The following is an 18,056-nucleotide window of genomic DNA, read 5'->3' as shown; positions in this document are numbered from 1 at the left end:
CTTTGATCAGTGATTGAACAGCTGTGATTGGACAGCAAAGAATGAACCTTTTTGTATCGAGACAGGATGGATCTCAGAATTAAATGTGTTCCAAGATTGATCAAGAAGTTGATTGCATGCTTAATTTCTTTGGAAAATATTTACGCCGGATGCCTGGATACAAAGAACATCTCCCCGTCGGGGAACCGAACCCCGGTCTTCCGCGTGACAGGCGGAGATACAAGGTGACGCCCGCTGGGAAAGTATTTTTTTTTTTGTAATACACGGCGGTCCGCCGAGTTTGGACAGTCGTGTTTATATACTGTCCTTTTCGCCGCAGCTTTCGTCTACGGCCATACCACTCTGAACACGCCTGATCTCGTCCGATCTCGGAAGCTAAGCAGGGTCGGGCCTGGTTAGTACTTGGATGGGAGACCGCCTGGGAATACCAGGTGCCGTAAGCTTTTCCTCATCCCTGAGGCTGCGGGCAAACAAAATGGAATTTTTTCATCCAAAAGTTGGAAATCAAGATGGTTGTCAATTTGAAGACTTGTGATTGATGACTTTCCTTGAGCAGTTGATTGATTTCATAGGTTGATTTTATTTATTTATTTATTTTTAATGACACAAGCATGGATGACGCCAGAGTAAAATGCCCATGTGTGATTATATATATAAAATTGTGCTTCCTTTGATTTTTAGATATTTTATTTGATCTGTATATTTGATGTTCATCATCTTTTAATTTGATCTTTGATCAGTGATTGAACAGCTGCGATTGGACAGCAGAGATTGGACCTCATTTGTATCCACACAGGATCGATTTCAGAATTAAATGTATTCCAAGATGATCAAGATCAAGAAGTTTAATGCATGAATAATTCTTTTGGAAAATATTTTCGCCGGATGCCATTTTTTGTGTTCTATGCTTTCGCCACAAGAGGGCGTAAGTACTCTGATGCTGAGAAATAGGGACTGCAGAAGAAGCGAGAGGAGCGAGAGAGAAAATGAGAGAAGAAGTATGCAGAGTTGATGTTCCAGAGCGAGTTGTACTCAAGATGTACTAAAGATGCACTAAAGATGTACTAAAGATGCACTAAAGATGTACTAAAGATGTACTAAAGATGCACTAAAGATGTACTAAAGATGTACTAAAGATGTACTAAAGATGTTCTGATAAAGTTAAGTGGTTGGAACTGCTACTGCCTTCTTATTTCCAACCAACACCACACCATTGCTGATGCAACTCTCTGCATTTATCCGGGCTTGAGACCGGCACAAGGGAGATACTAGCAATGCTACGTTAGCTCCTGCTAACCGCACTACCCGTACTACCATGAGGCTGCATTGCCCTGTATGGTTTGATTTGTATCTTTGATGTTCATCATCTTTTATTTGATCTGTATCTTTGATGTTCATCATCTTTTATTTGATTTGTATCTTTGATGTTCATCATCTTTTAATTTGATCTTTGATCAGTGATTGAACAGCTGTGATTGGACAGCAAAGAATGAACCTTTTTGTATCGAGACAGGATGGATCTCAGAATTAAATGTGTTCCAAGATTGATCAAGAAGTTGATTGCATGCTTAATTTCTTTGGAAAATATTTACGCCGGATGCCTGGATACAAAGAACATCTCCCCGTCGGGGAACCGAACCCCGGTCTTCCGCGTGACAGGCGGAGATACAAGGTGACGCCCGCTGGGAAAGTATTTTTTTTTTGTTATACACGGCGGTCCGCCGAGTTTGGACAGTCGTGTTTATATACTGTCCTTTTCGCCGCAGCTTTTGTCTACGGCCATACCACTCTGAACACGCCCGGTCTCGTCCGATCTCGGAAGCTAAGCAGGGTCGGGCCTGGTTAGTACTTGGGTGGGAGACCGCCTGGGAATACCAGGAGCCGTAAGCTTTTCCTCATCCCTGAGGCTGCGGGCAAACAAAATGGAATTTTTTCATCCAAAAGTCGGAAATCAAGATGGTTGTCAATTTGAAGACTTGTGATTGATGACTTTCCTTGAGCAGTTGATTGATTTCATAGGTTGATTTTATTTATTTATTTATTTTTAATGACACAAGCATGGATGACGCCAGAGTAAAATGACCATGTGTGATTATATATATAAAATTGTGCTTCCTTTGATTTTTAGATATTTTATTTGATCTGTATATTTGATGTTCATCATCTTTTAATTTGATCTTTGATCAGTGACTGAACAGCTGCGATTGGACAGCAGAGATTGGACCTGTTTTGTATCCAGACAGGATCGATTTCAGAATTAAATGTATTCCAAGATGATCAAGATCAAGAAGTTTATTGCATGCATAATTCTTTTGGAAAATATTTTCGCCGGATGCCATTTGTTGTGTTCTATGCTTTCGCCACAAGAGGGCGTAAGTACTCTGATGCTGAGAAATAGGGACTGCAGAAGAAGCGAGAGGAGCGAGAGACAGAATGAGAGAAGAAGAATGCAGAGTTGATGTTCCAGTGCGAGTTGTACTCAAGATGTACTAAAGATGCACTAAAGATGTACTAAAGATGTACTAAAGATGTACTAAAGATGTACTAAAGATGTACTAAAGATGTTCTGATAAAGTTAAGTGGTTGGAACTGCTACTGCCTTCTTATTTCCAACCAACACCACACCATTCCTGATGCAACTCTCTGCATTTATCCGGGCTTGAGACCGGCACAAGGGAGAAACTAGCAATGCTACGTTAGCTCCTGCTAACCGCACTACCGGTACTACCATGAGGCTGCATTGCCCTGTATGGTTTGATTTGTATCTTTGATGTTCAACATCTTTTATTTGATCTGTATCTTTGATGTTCATCATCTTTTATTTGATCTGTATCTTTGATGTTCATCATCTTTTATTTGATTTGTATCTTTGATGTTCATCATCTTTTAATTTGATCTTTGATCAGTGATTGAACAGCTGTGATTGGACAGCAAAGAATGAACCTTTTTGTATCGAGACAGGATGGATCTCAGAATTAAATGTGTTCCAAGATTGATCAAGAAGTTGATTGCATGCTTAATTTCTTTGGAAAATATTTACGCCGGATGCCTGGATACAAAGAACATCTCCCCGTCGGGGAACCGAACCCCGGTCTTCCGCGTGACAGGCGGAGATACAAGGTGACGCCCGCTGGGAAAGTATTTTTTTTTTTGTAATACACGGCGGTCCGCCGAGTTTGGACAGTCGTGTTTATATACTGTCCTTTTCGCCGCAGCTTTTGTCTACGGCCATACCACTCTGAACACGCCCGGTCTCGTCCGATCTCGGAAGCTAAGCAGGGTCGGGCCTGGTTAGTACTTGGGTGGGAGACCGCCTGGGAATACCAGGAGCCGTAAGCTTTTCCTCATCCCCGAGGCTGCGGGCAAACAAAATGGAATTTTTTCATCCAAAAGTCGGAAATCAAGATGGTTGTCAATTTGAAGACTTGTGATTGATGACTTTCCTTGAGCAGTTGATTGATTTCATAGGTTGATTTTATTTATTTATTTATTTTTAATGACACAAGCATGGATGACGCCAGAGTAAAATGACCATGTGTGATTATATATATAAAATTGTGCTTCCTTTGATTTTTAGATATTTTATTTGATCTGTATATTTGATGTTCATCATCTTTTAATTTGATCTTTGATCAGTGACTGAACAGCTGCGATTGGACAGCAGAGATTGGACCTGTTTTGTATCCAGACAGGATCGATTTCAGAATTAAATGTATTCCAAGATGATCAAGATCAAGAAGTTTATTGCATGCATAATTCTTTTGGAAAATATTTTCGCCGGATGCCATTTTTTGTGTTCTATGCTTTCGCCACAAGAGGGCGTAAGTACTCTGATGCTGAGAAATAGGGACTGCAGAAGAAGCGAGAGGAGCGAGAGACAGAATGAGAGAAGAAGAATGCAGAGTTGATGTTCCAGTGCGAGTTGTACTCAAGATGTACTAAAGATGCACTAAAGATGTACTAAAGATGTACTAAAGATGTACTAAAGATGTACTAAAGATGTACTAAAGATGTTCTGATAAAGTTAAGTGGTTGGAACTGCTACTGCCTTCTTATTTCCAACCAACACCACACCATTCCTGATGCAACTCTCTGCATTTATCCGGGCTTGAGACCGGCACAAGGGAGAAACTAGCAATGCTACGTTAGCTCCTGCTAACCGCACTACCGGTACTACCATGAGGCTGCATTGCCCTGTATGGTTTGATTTGTATCTTTGATGTTCAACATCTTTTATTTGATCTGTATCTTTGATGTTCATCATCTTTTATTTGATCTGTATCTTTGATGTTCATCATCTTTTATTTGATTTGTATCTTTGATGTTCATCATCTTTTAATTTGATCTTTGATCAGTGATTGAACAGCTGTGATTGGACAGCAAAGAATGAACCTTTTTGTATCGAGACAGGATGGATCTCAGAATTAAATGTGTTCCAAGATTGATCAAGAAGTTGATTGCATGCTTAATTTCTTTGGAAAATATTTACGCCGGATGCCTGGATACAAAGAACATCTCCCCGTCGGGGAACCGAACCCCGGTCTTCCGCGTGACAGGCGGAGATACAAGGTGACGCCCGCTGGGAAAGTATTTTTTTTTTGTTATACACGGCGGTCCGCCGAGTTTGGACAGTCTTGTTTATATACTGTCCTTTTCGCCGCAGCTTTTGTCTACGGCCATACCACTCTGAACACGCCCGATCTCGTCCGATCTCGGAAGCTAAGCAGGGTCGGGCCTGGTTAGTACTTGGATGGGAGACCGCCTGGGAATACCAGGTGCCGTAAGCTTTTCCTCATCCCTGAGGCTGCGGGCAAACAAAATGGAATTTTTTCATCCAAAAGTTGGAAATCAAGATGGTTGTCAATTTGAAGACTTGTGATTGATGACTTTCCTTGAGCAGTTGATTGATTTCATAGGTTGATTTTATTTATTTATTTATTTTTAATGACACAAGCATGGATGACGCCAGAGTAAAATGCCCATGTGTGATTATATATATAAAATTGTGCTTCCTTTGATTTTTAGATATTTTATTTGATCTGTATATTTGATGTTCATCATCTTTTAATTTGATCTTTGATCAGTGATTGAACAGCTGCGATTGGACAGCAGAGATTGGACCTCATTTGTATCCACACAGGATCGATTTCAGAATTAAATGTATTCCAAGATGATCAAGATCAAGAAGTTTAATGCATGAATAATTCTTTTGGAAAATATTTTCGCCGGATGCCATTTTTTGTGTTCTATGCTTTCGCCACAAGAGGGCGTAAGTACTCTGATGCTGAGAAATAGGGACTGCAGAAGAAGCGAGAGGAGCGAGAGAGAAAATGAGAGAAGAAGTATGCAGAGTTGATGTTCCAGAGCGAGTTGTACTCAAGATGTACTAAAGATGCACTAAAGATGTACTAAAGATGCACTAAAGATGTACTAAAGATGCACTAAAGATGTACTAAAGATGTACTAAAGATGTACTAAAGATGTTCTGATAAAGTTAAGTGGTTGGAACTGCTACTGCCTTCTTATTTCCAACCAACACCACACCATTGCTGATGCAACTCTCTGCATTTATCCGGGCTTGAGACCGGCACAAGGGAGATACTAGCAATGCTACGTTAGCTCCTGCTAACCGCACTACCCGTACTACCATGAGGCTGCATTGCCCTGTATGGTTTGATTTGTATCTTTGATGTTCATCATCTTTTATTTGATCTGTATCTTTGATGTTCATCATCTTTTATTTGATTTGTATCTTTGATGTTCATCATCTTTTAATTTGATCTTTGATCAGTGATTGAACAGCTGTGATTGGACAGCAAAGAATGAACCTTTTTGTATCGAGACAGAATGGATCTCAGAATTAAATGTGTTCCAAGATTGATCAAGAAGTTGATTGCATGCTTAATTTCTTTGGAAAATATTTACGCCGGATGCCTGGATACAAAGAACATCTCCCCGTCGGGGAACCGAACCCCGGTCTTCCGCGTGACAGGCGGAGATACAAGGTGACGCCCGCTGGGAAAGTATTTTTTTTTTGTTATACACGGCGGTCCGCCGAGTTTGGACAGTCGTGTTTATATACTGTCCTTTTCGCCGCAGCTTTTGTCTACGGCCATACCACTCTGAACACGCCCGGTCTCGTCCGATCTCGGAAGCTAAGCAGGGTCGGGCCTGGTTAGTACTTGGGTGGGAGACCGCCTGGGAATACCAGGAGCCGTAAGCTTTTCCTCATCCCTGAGGCTGCGGGCAAACAAAATGGAATTTTTTCATCCAAAAGTCGGAAATCAAGATGGTTGTCAATTTGAAGACTTGTGATTGATGACTTTCCTTGAGCAGTTGATTGATTTCATAGGTTGATTTTATTTATTTATTTATTTTTAATGACACAAGCATGGATGACGCCAGAGTAAAATGACCATGTGTGATTATATATATAAAATTGTGCTTCCTTTGATTTTTAGATATTTTATTTGATCTGTATATTTGATGTTCATCATCTTTTAATTTGATCTTTGATCAGTAACTGAACAGCTGCGATTGGACAGCAGAGATTGGACCTGTTTTGTATCCAGACAGGATCGATTTCAGAATTAAATGTATTCCAAGATGATCAAGATCAAGAAGTTTAATGCATGAATAATTCTTTTGGAAAATATTTTCGCCGGATGCCATTTTTTGTGTTCTATGCTTTCGCCACAAGAGGGCGTAAGTACTCTGATGCTGAGAAATAGGGACTGCAGAAGAAGCGAGAGGAGCGAGAGACAGAATGAGAGAAGAAGAATGCAGAGTTGATGTTCCAGTGCGAGTTGTACTCAAGATGTACTAAAGATGCACTAAAGATGTACTAAAGATGTACTAAAGATGTACTAAAGATGTACTAAAGATGTACTAAAGATGTTCTGATAAAGTTAAGTGGTTGGAACTGCTACTGCCTTCTTATTTCCAACCAACACCACACCATTCCTGATGCAACTCTCTGCATTTATCCGGGCTTGAGACCGGCACAAGGGAGAAACTAGCAATGCTACGTTAGCTCCTGCTAACCGCACTACCGGTACTACCATGAGGCTGCATTGCCCTGTATGGTTTGATTTGTATCTTTGATGTTCAACATCTTTTATTTGATCTGTATCTTTGATGTTCATCATCTTTTATTTGATCTGTATCTTTGATGTTCATCATCTTTTATTTGATTTGTATCTTTGATGTTCATCATCTTTTAATTTGATCTTTGATCAGTGATTGAACAGCTGTGATTGGACAGCAAAGAATGAACCTTTTTGTATCGAGACAGGATGGATCTCAGAATTAAATGTGTTCCAAGATTGATCAAGAAGTTGATTGCATGCTTAATTTCTTTGGAAAATATTTACGCCGGATGCCTGGATACAAAGAACATCTCCCCGTCGGGGAACCGAACCCCGGTCTTCCGCGTGACAGGCGGAGATACAAGGTGACGCCCGCTGGGAAAGTATTTTTTTTTTGTTATACACGGCGGTCCGCCGAGTTTGGACAGTCGTGTTTATATACTGTCCTTTTCGCTGCAGCTTTTGTCTACGGCCATACCACTCTGAACACGCCCGGTCTCGTCCGATCTCGGAAGCTAAGCAGGGTCGGGCCTGGTTAGTACTTGGGTGGGAGACCGCCTGGGAATACCAGGAGCCGTAAGCTTTTCCTCATCCCCGAGGCTGCGGGCAAACAAAATGGAATTTTTTCATCCAAAAGTCGGAAATCAAGATGGTTGTCAATTTGAAGACTTGTGATTGATGACTTTCCTTGAGCAGTTGATTGATTTCATAGGTTGATTTTATTTATTTATTTATTTTTAATGACACAAGCATGGATGACGCCAGAGTAAAATGACCATGTGTGATTATATATATAAAATTGTGCTTCCTTTGATTTTTAGATATTTTATTTGATCTGTATATTTGATGTTCATCATCTTTTAATTTGATCTTTGATCAGTGACTGAACAGCTGCGATTGGACAGCAGAGATTGGACCTGTTTTGTATCCAGACAGGATCGATTTCAGAATTAAATGTATTCCAAGATGATCAAGATCAAGAAGTTTATTGCATGCATAATTCTTTTGGAAAATATTTTCGCCGGATGCCATTTGTTGTGTTCTATGCTTTCGCCACAAGAGGGCGTAAGTACTCTGATGCTGAGAAATAGGGACTGCAGAAGAAGCGAGAGGAGCGAGAGACAGAATGAGAGAAGAAGAATGCAGAGTTGATGTTCCAGTGCGAGTTGTACTCAAGATGTACTAAAGATGCACTAAAGATGTACTAAAGATGTACTAAAGATGTACTAAAGATGTACTAAAGATGTACTAAAGATGTTCTGATAAAGTTAAGTGGTTGGAACTGCTACTGCCTTCTTATTTCCAACCAACACCACACCATTCCTGATGCAACTCTCTGCATTTATCCGGGCTTGAGACCGGCACAAGGGAGAAACTAGCAATGCTACGTTAGCTCCTGCTAACCGCACTACCGGTACTACCATGAGGCTGCATTGCCCTGTATGGTTTGATTTGTATCTTTGATGTTCAACATCTTTTATTTGATCTGTATCTTTGATGTTCATCATCTTTTATTTGATCTGTATCTTTGATGTTCATCATCTTTTATTTGATTTGTATCTTTGATGTTCATCATCTTTTAATTTGATCTTTGATCAGTGATTGAACAGCTGTGATTGGACAGCAAAGAATGAACCTTTTTGTATCGAGACAGGATGGATCTCAGAATTAAATGTGTTCCAAGATTGATCAAGAAGTTGATTGCATGCTTAATTTCTTTGGAAAATATTTACGCCGGATGCCTGGATACAAAGAACATCTCCCCGTCGGGGAACCGAACCCCGGTCTTCCGCGTGACAGGCGGAGATACAAGGTGACGCCCGCTGGGAAAGTATTTTTTTTTTGTTATACACGGCGGTCCGCCGAGTTTGGACAGTCGTGTTTATATACTGTCCTTTTCGCCGCAGCTTTTGTCTACGGCCATACCACTCTGAACACGCCCGGTCTCGTCCGATCTCGGAAGCTAAGCAGGGTCGGGCCTGGTTAGTACTTGGGTGGGAGACCGCCTGGGAATACCAGGAGCCGTAAGCTTTTCCTCATCCCTGAGGCTGCGGGCAAACAAAATGGAATTTTTTCATCCAAAAGTCGGAAATCAAGATGGTTGTCAATTTGAAGACTTGTGATTGATGACTTTCCTTGAGCAGTTGATTGATTTCATAGGTTGATTTTATTTATTTATTTATTTTTAATGACACAAGCATGGATGACGCCAGAGTAAAATGACCATGTGTGATTATATATATAAAATTGTGCTTCCTTTGATTTTTAGATATTTTATTTGATCTGTATATTTGATGTTCATCATCTTTTAATTTGATCTTTGATCAGTAACTGAACAGCTGCGATTGGACAGCAGAGATTGGACCTGTTTTGTATCCAGACAGGATCGATTTCAGAATTAAATGTATTCCAAGATGATCAAGATCAAGAAGTTTAATGCATGAATAATTCTTTTGGAAAATATTTTCGCCGGATGCCATTTTTTGTGTTCTATGCTTTCGCCACAAGAGGGCGTAAGTACTCTGATGCTGAGAAATAGGGACTGCAGAAGAAGCGAGAGGAGCGAGAGACAGAATGAGAGAAGAAGAATGCAGAGTTGATGTTCCAGTGCGAGTTGTACTCAAGATGTACTAAAGATGCACTAAAGATGTACTAAAGATGTACTAAAGATGTACTAAAGATGTACTAAAGATGTACTAAAGATGTTCTGATAAAGTTAAGTGGTTGGAACTGCTACTGCCTTCTTATTTCCAACCAACACCACACCATTCCTGATGCAACTCTCTGCATTTATCCGGGCTTGAGACCGGCACAAGGGAGAAACTAGCAATGCTACGTTAGCTCCTGCTAACCGCACTACCGGTACTACCATGAGGCTGCATTGCCCTGTATGGTTTGATTTGTATCTTTGATGTTCAACATCTTTTATTTGATCTGTATCTTTGATGTTCATCATCTTTTATTTGATCTGTATCTTTGATGTTCATCATCTTTTATTTGATTTGTATCTTTGATGTTCATCATCTTTTAATTTGATCTTTGATCAGTGATTGAACAGCTGTGATTGGACAGCAAAGAATGAACCTTTTTTGTGTCGAGACAGGATGGATCTCAGAATTAAATGTGTTCCAAGATTGATCAAGAAGTTGATTGCATGCTTAATTTCTTTGGAAAATATTTACGCCGGATGCCTGGATACAAAGAACATCTCCCCGTCGGGGAACCGAACCCCGGTCTTCCGCGTGACAGGCGGAGATACAAGGTGACGCCCGCTGGGAAAGTATTTGTTTTTTTTTAATACACGGCGGTCTGCCGAGTTTGGACAGTCGTGTTTATATACTGTCCTTTTCGCCACGGCTTTCGTCTACGGCCATACCACTCTGAACACGCCCGATCTCGTCCGATCTCGGAAGCTAAGCAGGGTCGGGCCTGGTTAGTACTTGGATGGGAGACCGCCTGGGAATACCAGGTGCAGTAAGCTTTTCCTCATCCCTGAGGCTGCGGGCAAACAAAATGGAATTTTTTCATCCAAAAGTCGGAAATCAAGATGGTTGTCAATTTGAAGACTTGTGATTGATGACTTTCCTTGAGCAGTTGATTGATTTCATAGGTTGATTTTATTTATTTATTTTTAATGACACAAGCATGGATGACGCCAGAGTAAAATGACCATGTGTGATTATATAGATAAAATTGTGCTTCCTTTGATTTGTAGATATTTTATTTGATCTGTATATTTGATGTTCATCATCTTTTAATTTGATCTTTGATCAGTGATTGAACAGCTGCGATTGGACAGCAGAGATTGGACCTTTTTTGTATCCAGACAGGATCGATTTCAGAATTAAATGTATTCCAAGATGATCAAGATCAAGAAGTTTATTGCATGCATAATTATTTTGGAAAATATTTTCGCCGGATGCCATTTTTTGTGTTCTATGCTTTCGCCACAAGAGGGCGTAAGTACTCTGATGCTGAGAAATAGGGACTGCAGAAGAAGCGAGAGGAGCGAGAGAGAGAATGAGAGAAGAAGAATGCAGAGTTGATGTTCCAGAGCGAGTTGTACTCAAGATGTACTAAAGGTGCACTAAAGATGTACTAAAGATGTACTAAAGATGTACTAAAGATGTACTAAAGATGTTCTGATAAAGTTAAGTGGTTGGAACTGCTACTGCCTTCTTATTTCCAAGCAACACCACACCATTCCTGATGCAACTCTCTGCATTTATCCGGGCTTGAGACCGGCACAAGGGAGATACTAGCAATGCTACGTTAGCTCCTGCTAACCACACTACCCGTACTACCATGAGGCTGCATTGCCCTGTATGGTTTGATTTGTATCTTTGATGTTCATCATCTTTTATTTGATCTGTATCTTTGATGTTCATCATCTTTTATTTGATCTGTATCTTTGATGTTCATCATCTTTTATTTGATCTGTATCTTTGATGTTCATCATCTTTTATTTGATTTGTATCTTTGATGTTCATCATCTTTTAATTTGATCTTTGATCAGTGATTGAACAGCTGTGATTGGACAGCAAAGAATGAACCTTTTTTGTGTCGAGACAGGATGGATCTCAGAATTAAATGTGTTCCAAGATTGATCAAGAAGTTGATTGCATGCTTAATTTCTTTGGAAAATATTTACGCCGGATGCCTGGATACAAAGAACATCTCCCCGTCGGGGAACCGAACCCCGGTCTTCCGCGTGACAGGCGGAGATACAAGGTGACGCCCGCTGGGAAAGTATTTGTTTTTTTTTAATACACGGCGGTCTGCCGAGTTTGGACAGTCGTGTTTATATACTGTCCTTTTCGCCACGGCTTTCGTCTACGGCCATACCACTCTGAACACGCCCGATCTCGTCCGATCTCGGAAGCTAAGCAGGGTCGGGCCTGGTTAGTACTTGGATGGGAGACCGCCTGGGAATACCGGGTGCAGTAAGCTTTTCCTCATCCCTGAGGCTGCGGGCAAACAAAATGGAATTTTTTCATCCAAAAGTCGGAAATCAAGATGGTTGTCAATTTGAAGACTTGTGATTGATGACTTTCCTTGAGCAGTTGATTGATTTCATAGGTTGATTTTATTTATTTATTTTTAATGACACAAGCATGGATGACGCCAGAGTAAAATGACCATGTGTGATTATATATATAAAATTGTGCTTCCTTTGATTTGTAGATATTTTATTTGATCTGTATATTTGATGTTCATCATCTTTTAATTTGATCTTTGATCAGTGATTGAACAGCTGCGATTGGACAGCAGAGATTGGACCTTTTTTGTATCCAGACAGGATCGATTTCAGAATTAAATGTATTCCAAGATGATCAAGATCAAGAAGTTTATTGCATGCATAATTATTTTGGAAAATATTTTCGCCGGATGCCATTTTTTGTGTTCTATGCTTTCGCCACAAGAGGGCGTAAGTACTCTGATGCTGAGAAATAGGGACTGCAGAAGAAGCGAGAGGAGCGAGAGAGAGAATGAGAGAAGAAGAATGCAGAGTTGATGTTCCAGAGCGAGTTGTACTCAAGATGTACTAAAGGTGCACTAAAGATGTACTAAAGATGTACTAAAGATGTACTAAAGATGTACTAAAGATGTTCTGATAAAGTTAAGTGGTTGGAACTGCTACTGCCTTCTTATTTCCAACCAACACCACACCATTCCTGATGCAACTCTCTGCATTTATCCGGGCTTGAGACCGGCACAAGGGAGATACTAGCAATGCTACGTTAGCTCCTGCTAACCGCACTACCCGTACTACCATGAGGCTGCATTGCCCTGTATGGTTTGATTTGTATCTTTGATGTTCATCATCTTTTATTTGATCTGTATCTTTGATGTTCATCATCTTTTATTTGATCTGTATCTTTGATGTTCATCATCTTTTATTTGATCTGTATCTTTAATGTTCATCATCTTTTATTTGATCTGTATCTTTGATGTTCATCATCTTTTATTTGATTTGTATCTTTGATGTTCATCATCTTTTAATTTGATCTTTGATCAGTGATTGAACAGCTGTGATTGGACAGCAAAGAATGAACCTTTTTTGTGTCGAGACAGGATGGATCTCAGAATTAAATGTGTTCCAAGATTGATCAAGAAGTTGATTGCATGCTTAATTTCTTTGGAAAATATTTACGCCGGATGCCTGGATACAAAGAACATCTCCCCGTCGGGGAACCGAACCCCGGTCTTCCGCGTGACAGGCGGAGATACAAGGTGACGCCCGCTGGGAAAGTATTTTTTTTTTTTTAATACACGGCGGTCTGCCGAGTTTGGACAGTCGTGTTTATATACTGTCCTTTTCGCCGCGGCTTTCGTCTACGGCCATACCACTCTGAACACGCCCGATCTCGTCCGATCTCGGAAGCTGAGCAGGGTCGGGCCTGGTTAGTACTTGGATGGGAGACCGCCTGGGAATACCGGGTGCAGTAAGCTTTTCCTCATCCCTGAGGCTGCGGGCAAACAAAATGGAATTTTTTCATCCAAAAGTCGGAAATCAAGATGGTTGTCAATTTGAAGACTTGTGATTGATGACTTTCCTTGAGCAGTTGATTGATTTCATAGGTTGATTTTATTTATTTATTTTTAATGACACAAGCATGGATGACGCCAGAGTAAAATGACCATGTGTGATTATATATATAAAATTGTGCTTCCTTTGATTTGTAGATATTTTATTTGATCTGTATATTTGATGTTCATCATCTTTTAATTTGATCTTTGATCAGTGATTGAACAGCTGCGATTGGACAGCAGAGATTGGACCTTTTTTGTATCCAGACAGGATCGATTTCAGAATTAAATGTATTCCAAGATGATCAAGATCAAGAAGTTTATTGCATGCATAATTATTTTGGAAAATATTTTCGCCGGATGCCATTTTTTGTGTTCTATGCTTTCGCCACAAGAGGGCGTAAGTACTCTGATGCTGAGAAATAGGGACTGCAGAAGAAGCGAGAGGAGTGAGAGAGAGAATGAGAGAAGAAGAATGCAGAGTTGATGTTCCAGAGCGAGTTGTACTCAAGATGTACTAAAGGTGCACTAAAGATGTACTAAAGATGTACTAAAGATGTACTAAAGATGTACTAAAGATGCACTAAAGATGCACTAAAGATGCACTAAAGATGTACTAAAGATGCACTAAAGATGTACTAAAGATGTACTAAAGATGCACTAAAGATGCACTAAAGATGTACTAAAGATGTACTAAAGATGTACTAAAGATGTACTAAAGATCCAATAAAAATGTACTAAAGATGTACTAAAGATGTTCCAGCGCGAGTTGTACTAAAGGTCAAGATCAAGAAGTTGATTGCATGCTTAATTCCTTTGGAAAGTATTTACGCCAGACACCTGGATACAAAGAACATCTCCCCGTTGGGGAATCTAACCCCAGTCTTCCGCGTGACAGGCGGAGATACTGTCCACTATACTAACGAGGAAGACAAATACGCGCAAGGTGATGCCCGCTGGGAAAGTATTTTGTTTTTTTAGATACACAGCGGTCCGCTGAGTTTGGACAGTCGTGTTTATATACTGTCCTTTTCGCTGCGGTTTTCGTCTACGGCCATACCACTCCGAACACGCCCGATCTCGCCCGATCTCGTCCGATCTCGGGGATAAGCTTTTCCTCATCCCTGAGGCTGCGGGCAAACAAAATGGAATTTTTTCATCCAAAAGTCGGAAATCAAGATGGTTGTCAATTTGAAGACTTGTGATTAATGACTTTTCTTGAGCTCACTGCATTTAGAGGGAGGGATGACAGGCTGAAGGCACAGTAGCATAGCATAGGAGCAAAGCATAGTTAGCTCTGGCTAAACCTTCCTTTACACAGGATGAGCTGATAGACTCATCTGGGTCAGTTGTTTCCCTGCCAGTGCTGTCCATGGGCTGAAACATCACGAAAAACCTGAGATTCCAGGAAGCCAGTTTTATCTTTCTAGTTTGGTCCTCAACTGCACAGAAATGAATCAAATGAGTTAGATCCAGAGGGATCAATTCTTTCATTTTGTCTCCATGACCTCAGCTCAAATTGTTACTCTTAAATTGTATTTTACAAATTCAAATCATTGTTCTGAATAAATCAATTCTTACATGGTAAAGCTCCACTTGATCCGTGGAATACGATTTCAGCTATGAGAGAGCTTTGTGTGTTTCACTGCTGTGGTGGAAACCCGTCAAGAGGTGGAGGAATACGCTAGTCTTCACGATGACGCCTTGCTTCTTCCCCTGGGCACATTTGGAGCGGCAGCACCCCCTCCCCTGGAGGGGAAAAGGGAAAACGTCCAGAGTTTCAAAACATCAAAGCATACAGGCATTACACAATACCAAACCATTGTGAACTCAAAGCATAACATCAAAGCAAAGCAGCATTGCACGGTGGTTCTTACTGTTGTCGGAGGTGCCGAACCCCACCAGTTTCATATGCACATTCGCCGAACCCATCTTTAGTGGGAAAAAAAATAAAATGTGATTTCTTTCAAATTCAAGACATATTTATATGATTTTTTTTAATGGTGCATAAAATGAACCGTGTGTGATCATCATCAAAGTGTGGGTGCCCGGGAGGTGGTGGAGAGCCGGGTTGTGTCGGTTGGGCCTCGCCGGACTGGGGCCAGAGTGTGGGTGCCCTGGAGGTGGTGGAGAGACGGGTTGTAGCGGTCTGGCCTCGCCGGACTGGGGCCAGAGTGTGGGTGACTTGGAGGTGGTGGAGAGACGGGTTGTGGCGGTCTGGCCTTGCCGGACGGGGGCCAGAGTGTGGGTGCCTGGGAGGTGGTGGAGAGCCGGGTTGTGTCGGTCGGGCATCCCCGGACTGGGACCAGAATGTGGGGTAGGGGGGGGCATCTCCCTCTTCAGCCCAGCGTGGGTGAGGTGAGGTCGGGCAGTGTTCTGCGACGGGTGGGTGGGCCTTGGGAGATGGGCAGAGAGGGAGAGAGGGAGAGGAGGGACATCCAGGATCCACCCTGTCAAGACCAAAATGATCAACAGGGTATAATATAGTCAATGTGAGCTTCGGACCACAAGCCGAGTTTGAATCAGCAGCTTTTCCTATGGTCAGCATGTGTCTGCACCACGACCTGAGTGATAGGTTTCAGGCAGTTGGCACCTGTGCCAAACGAGCCGGGCTCATCGCTTCTCGGCCTTTTGGCTAAGATCAAGTGTAGTATCTGTTCTTATCAGTTTAATATCTGATATGTCCTCTATTAGAGGACACCATATTAAGTGGATTTTTAGAACTGGGGGCTGAGAAAGGGGCTTGCCTCACTCGCTCTACGCATCGACCTGGTATTGCAGTGCTGCCAGGAACGGTGCACCCTCCTTCTGCCTTGTGTAAAACCAATGACTGTTGCATGCTGACTGGAAATCGGTGTGGGTGATATTCTGAGATGAACCAGGACTGACAGTCTTGTTGTCAGAAATGGGGTCGGTCTGACTTTCAATGAGAAGGTAGATTGTCTTGCTTCACTTCAGATCGTATAAATCTTTCGCCTTTTACTAAAGATTTCCGTGGAGTGGAGCAACGAGAGTTGAAGTCAATTTTTTACGCCCTGCTAAAGTGGGGCGTCATTTTCCTGTGAAAAAAAGTATTTGTTATTTCCGATTAAGTGTCGTGTAGTGTACACGTGGCTGATGTGGGACGCAATCCTTCTTATTTACACTGTAGGCCTTTGATCAACTTGTGCTTTGATGTTAGAATTTTAACATTAAATCTATGGCTGCAGCATGGATCAGTGTTTCTCACTGATGGCAGCATCTTCTTCAACTGCTCAGGAGGCGATGCACCGCCTTGATGGACAAATAATTTTCCTGCTGTGTCATAAAGCAAACACATCGTGTTTGACTCCAGATGTGGTCAAAAACAAGATCCTTCATGAGCTCACTGCATTTAGAGGGAGGGATGACAGGCTGAAGGCACAGTAGCATAGCATAGGAGCAAAGCATAGTTAGCTCTGGCTAAACCTTCTTTTACACAGGATGAGCTGATAGACTCATCTGGGTCAGTTGTTTCCCTGCCAGCGCTGTCCATGGGCTGAAACATCACGAAAAACCTGAGATTCCAGGAAGCCAGTTTTATCTTTCTAGTTTGGTCCTCAACTGCACAGAAATGAGTCAAATGAGTTAGATCCAGAGGGATCAATTCTTTCATTTTGTCTCCATGACCTCAGCTCAAATTGTTACTCTTAAATTGTATTTTACAAATTCAAATCATTGTTCTGAATAAATCAATTTTTACATCGTAAAGCTCCACTTGATCCGTGGAATACGATTTCAGCTATGAGAGAGCTTTGTGTGTTTCACTGCTGTGGTGGAAACCCGTCAAGAGGTGGAGGAATACGCTAGTCTTCACGATGATGCCTTGCCTCTTCCCCTGGGCACATTTGGAGCGGCAGCACCCCCTCCCCTGGAGGGGAAAAGGGAAAACGTCCAGAGTTTCAAAACATCAAAGCATACAGGCATTACACAATACCAAACCATTGTGAACTCAAAGCATAACATCAAAGCAAAGCAGCATTGCACGGTGGTTCTTACTGTTGTCGGAGGTGCCGAACCCCACCAGTTTCATATGCACATTCGCCGAACCCATCTTTAGTGGGGAAAAAAATAAAATGTGATTTCTTTCAAATTCAAGACATATTTATATGATTTTTTTTAATGGTGCATAAAATGAACCGTGTGTGATCATCATCAAAGTGTGGGTGCCCGGGAGGTGGTGGAGAGCCGGGTTGTGTCGGTCGGGCCTCGCCGGACTGGGGCCAGAGTGTGGGTGCCCTGGAGGTGGTGGAGAGACGGGTTGTAGCGGTCTGGCCTCGCCGGACTGGGGCCAGAGTGTGGGTGCCCTGGAGGTGGTGGAGAGACGGGTTGTAGCGGTCTGGCCTCGCCGGACGGGGGCCAGAATGTGGGGTAGGGGGGGGCATCTTCCTCTTCAGCCCAGCGTGGGTGAGGTGAGGT

At 41.8% G+C, this 18,056-nt stretch overlaps 12 non-coding genes across 12 annotated transcripts; all 12 read left to right on the top strand.

Moving 5' to 3' along the window:
* The first annotated feature begins 324 nt into the window (after positions 1-324).
* Positions 325-443, top strand: LOC137912481 (5S ribosomal RNA). The gene has a single exon (XR_011106338.1). It is a non-coding gene; the product is annotated as a 5S ribosomal RNA (ribosomal RNA).
* Positions 444-1,771: 1,328 nt separating this feature from the next.
* Positions 1,772-1,890, top strand: LOC137912318 (5S ribosomal RNA). The gene has a single exon (XR_011106196.1). It is a non-coding gene; the product is annotated as a 5S ribosomal RNA (ribosomal RNA).
* Positions 1,891-3,220: 1,330 nt separating this feature from the next.
* On the top strand, positions 3,221-3,339 carry LOC137912317 (5S ribosomal RNA). Its single transcript, XR_011106195.1, has one exon. It is a non-coding gene; the product is annotated as a 5S ribosomal RNA (ribosomal RNA).
* Positions 3,340-4,668: 1,329 nt separating this feature from the next.
* LOC137912326 (5S ribosomal RNA) lies at positions 4,669-4,787 on the top strand. Its single transcript, XR_011106204.1, has one exon. It is a non-coding gene; the product is annotated as a 5S ribosomal RNA (ribosomal RNA).
* Positions 4,788-6,104: 1,317 nt separating this feature from the next.
* Positions 6,105-6,223, top strand: LOC137912316 (5S ribosomal RNA). Its single transcript, XR_011106194.1, has one exon. It is a non-coding gene; the product is annotated as a 5S ribosomal RNA (ribosomal RNA).
* A 1,329-nt stretch (positions 6,224-7,552) lies between these two features.
* LOC137912313 (5S ribosomal RNA) lies at positions 7,553-7,671 on the top strand. The gene has a single exon (XR_011106192.1). It is a non-coding gene; the product is annotated as a 5S ribosomal RNA (ribosomal RNA).
* Positions 7,672-9,000: 1,329 nt separating this feature from the next.
* On the top strand, positions 9,001-9,119 carry LOC137912312 (5S ribosomal RNA). Its single transcript, XR_011106191.1, has one exon. It is a non-coding gene; the product is annotated as a 5S ribosomal RNA (ribosomal RNA).
* Positions 9,120-10,450: 1,331 nt separating this feature from the next.
* LOC137912496 (5S ribosomal RNA) lies at positions 10,451-10,569 on the top strand. Its single transcript, XR_011106353.1, has one exon. It is a non-coding gene; the product is annotated as a 5S ribosomal RNA (ribosomal RNA).
* Positions 10,570-11,919: 1,350 nt separating this feature from the next.
* LOC137912310 (5S ribosomal RNA) lies at positions 11,920-12,038 on the top strand. The gene has a single exon (XR_011106189.1). It is a non-coding gene; the product is annotated as a 5S ribosomal RNA (ribosomal RNA).
* A 1,384-nt stretch (positions 12,039-13,422) lies between these two features.
* On the top strand, positions 13,423-13,541 carry LOC137912337 (5S ribosomal RNA). The gene has a single exon (XR_011106214.1). It is a non-coding gene; the product is annotated as a 5S ribosomal RNA (ribosomal RNA).
* Positions 13,542-16,234: 2,693 nt separating this feature from the next.
* On the top strand, positions 16,235-16,425 carry LOC137912343 (U2 spliceosomal RNA). The gene has a single exon (XR_011106220.1). It is a non-coding gene; the product is annotated as a U2 spliceosomal RNA (small nuclear RNA).
* A 134-nt stretch (positions 16,426-16,559) lies between these two features.
* On the top strand, positions 16,560-16,670 carry LOC137912417 (U5 spliceosomal RNA). Its single transcript, XR_011106276.1, has one exon. It is a non-coding gene; the product is annotated as a U5 spliceosomal RNA (small nuclear RNA).
* Positions 16,671-18,056: the final 1,386 nt, after the last annotated feature.

Source organism: Brachionichthys hirsutus, unplaced genomic scaffold, assembly GCF_040956055.1.
Source record: "Brachionichthys hirsutus isolate HB-005 unplaced genomic scaffold, CSIRO-AGI_Bhir_v1 contig_1145, whole genome shotgun sequence".
Classification (NCBI taxonomy): Eukaryota; Metazoa; Chordata; class Actinopteri; order Lophiiformes; family Brachionichthyidae; genus Brachionichthys; species Brachionichthys hirsutus.
This window is presented reverse-complemented; position numbering and strand designations above follow the sequence as displayed.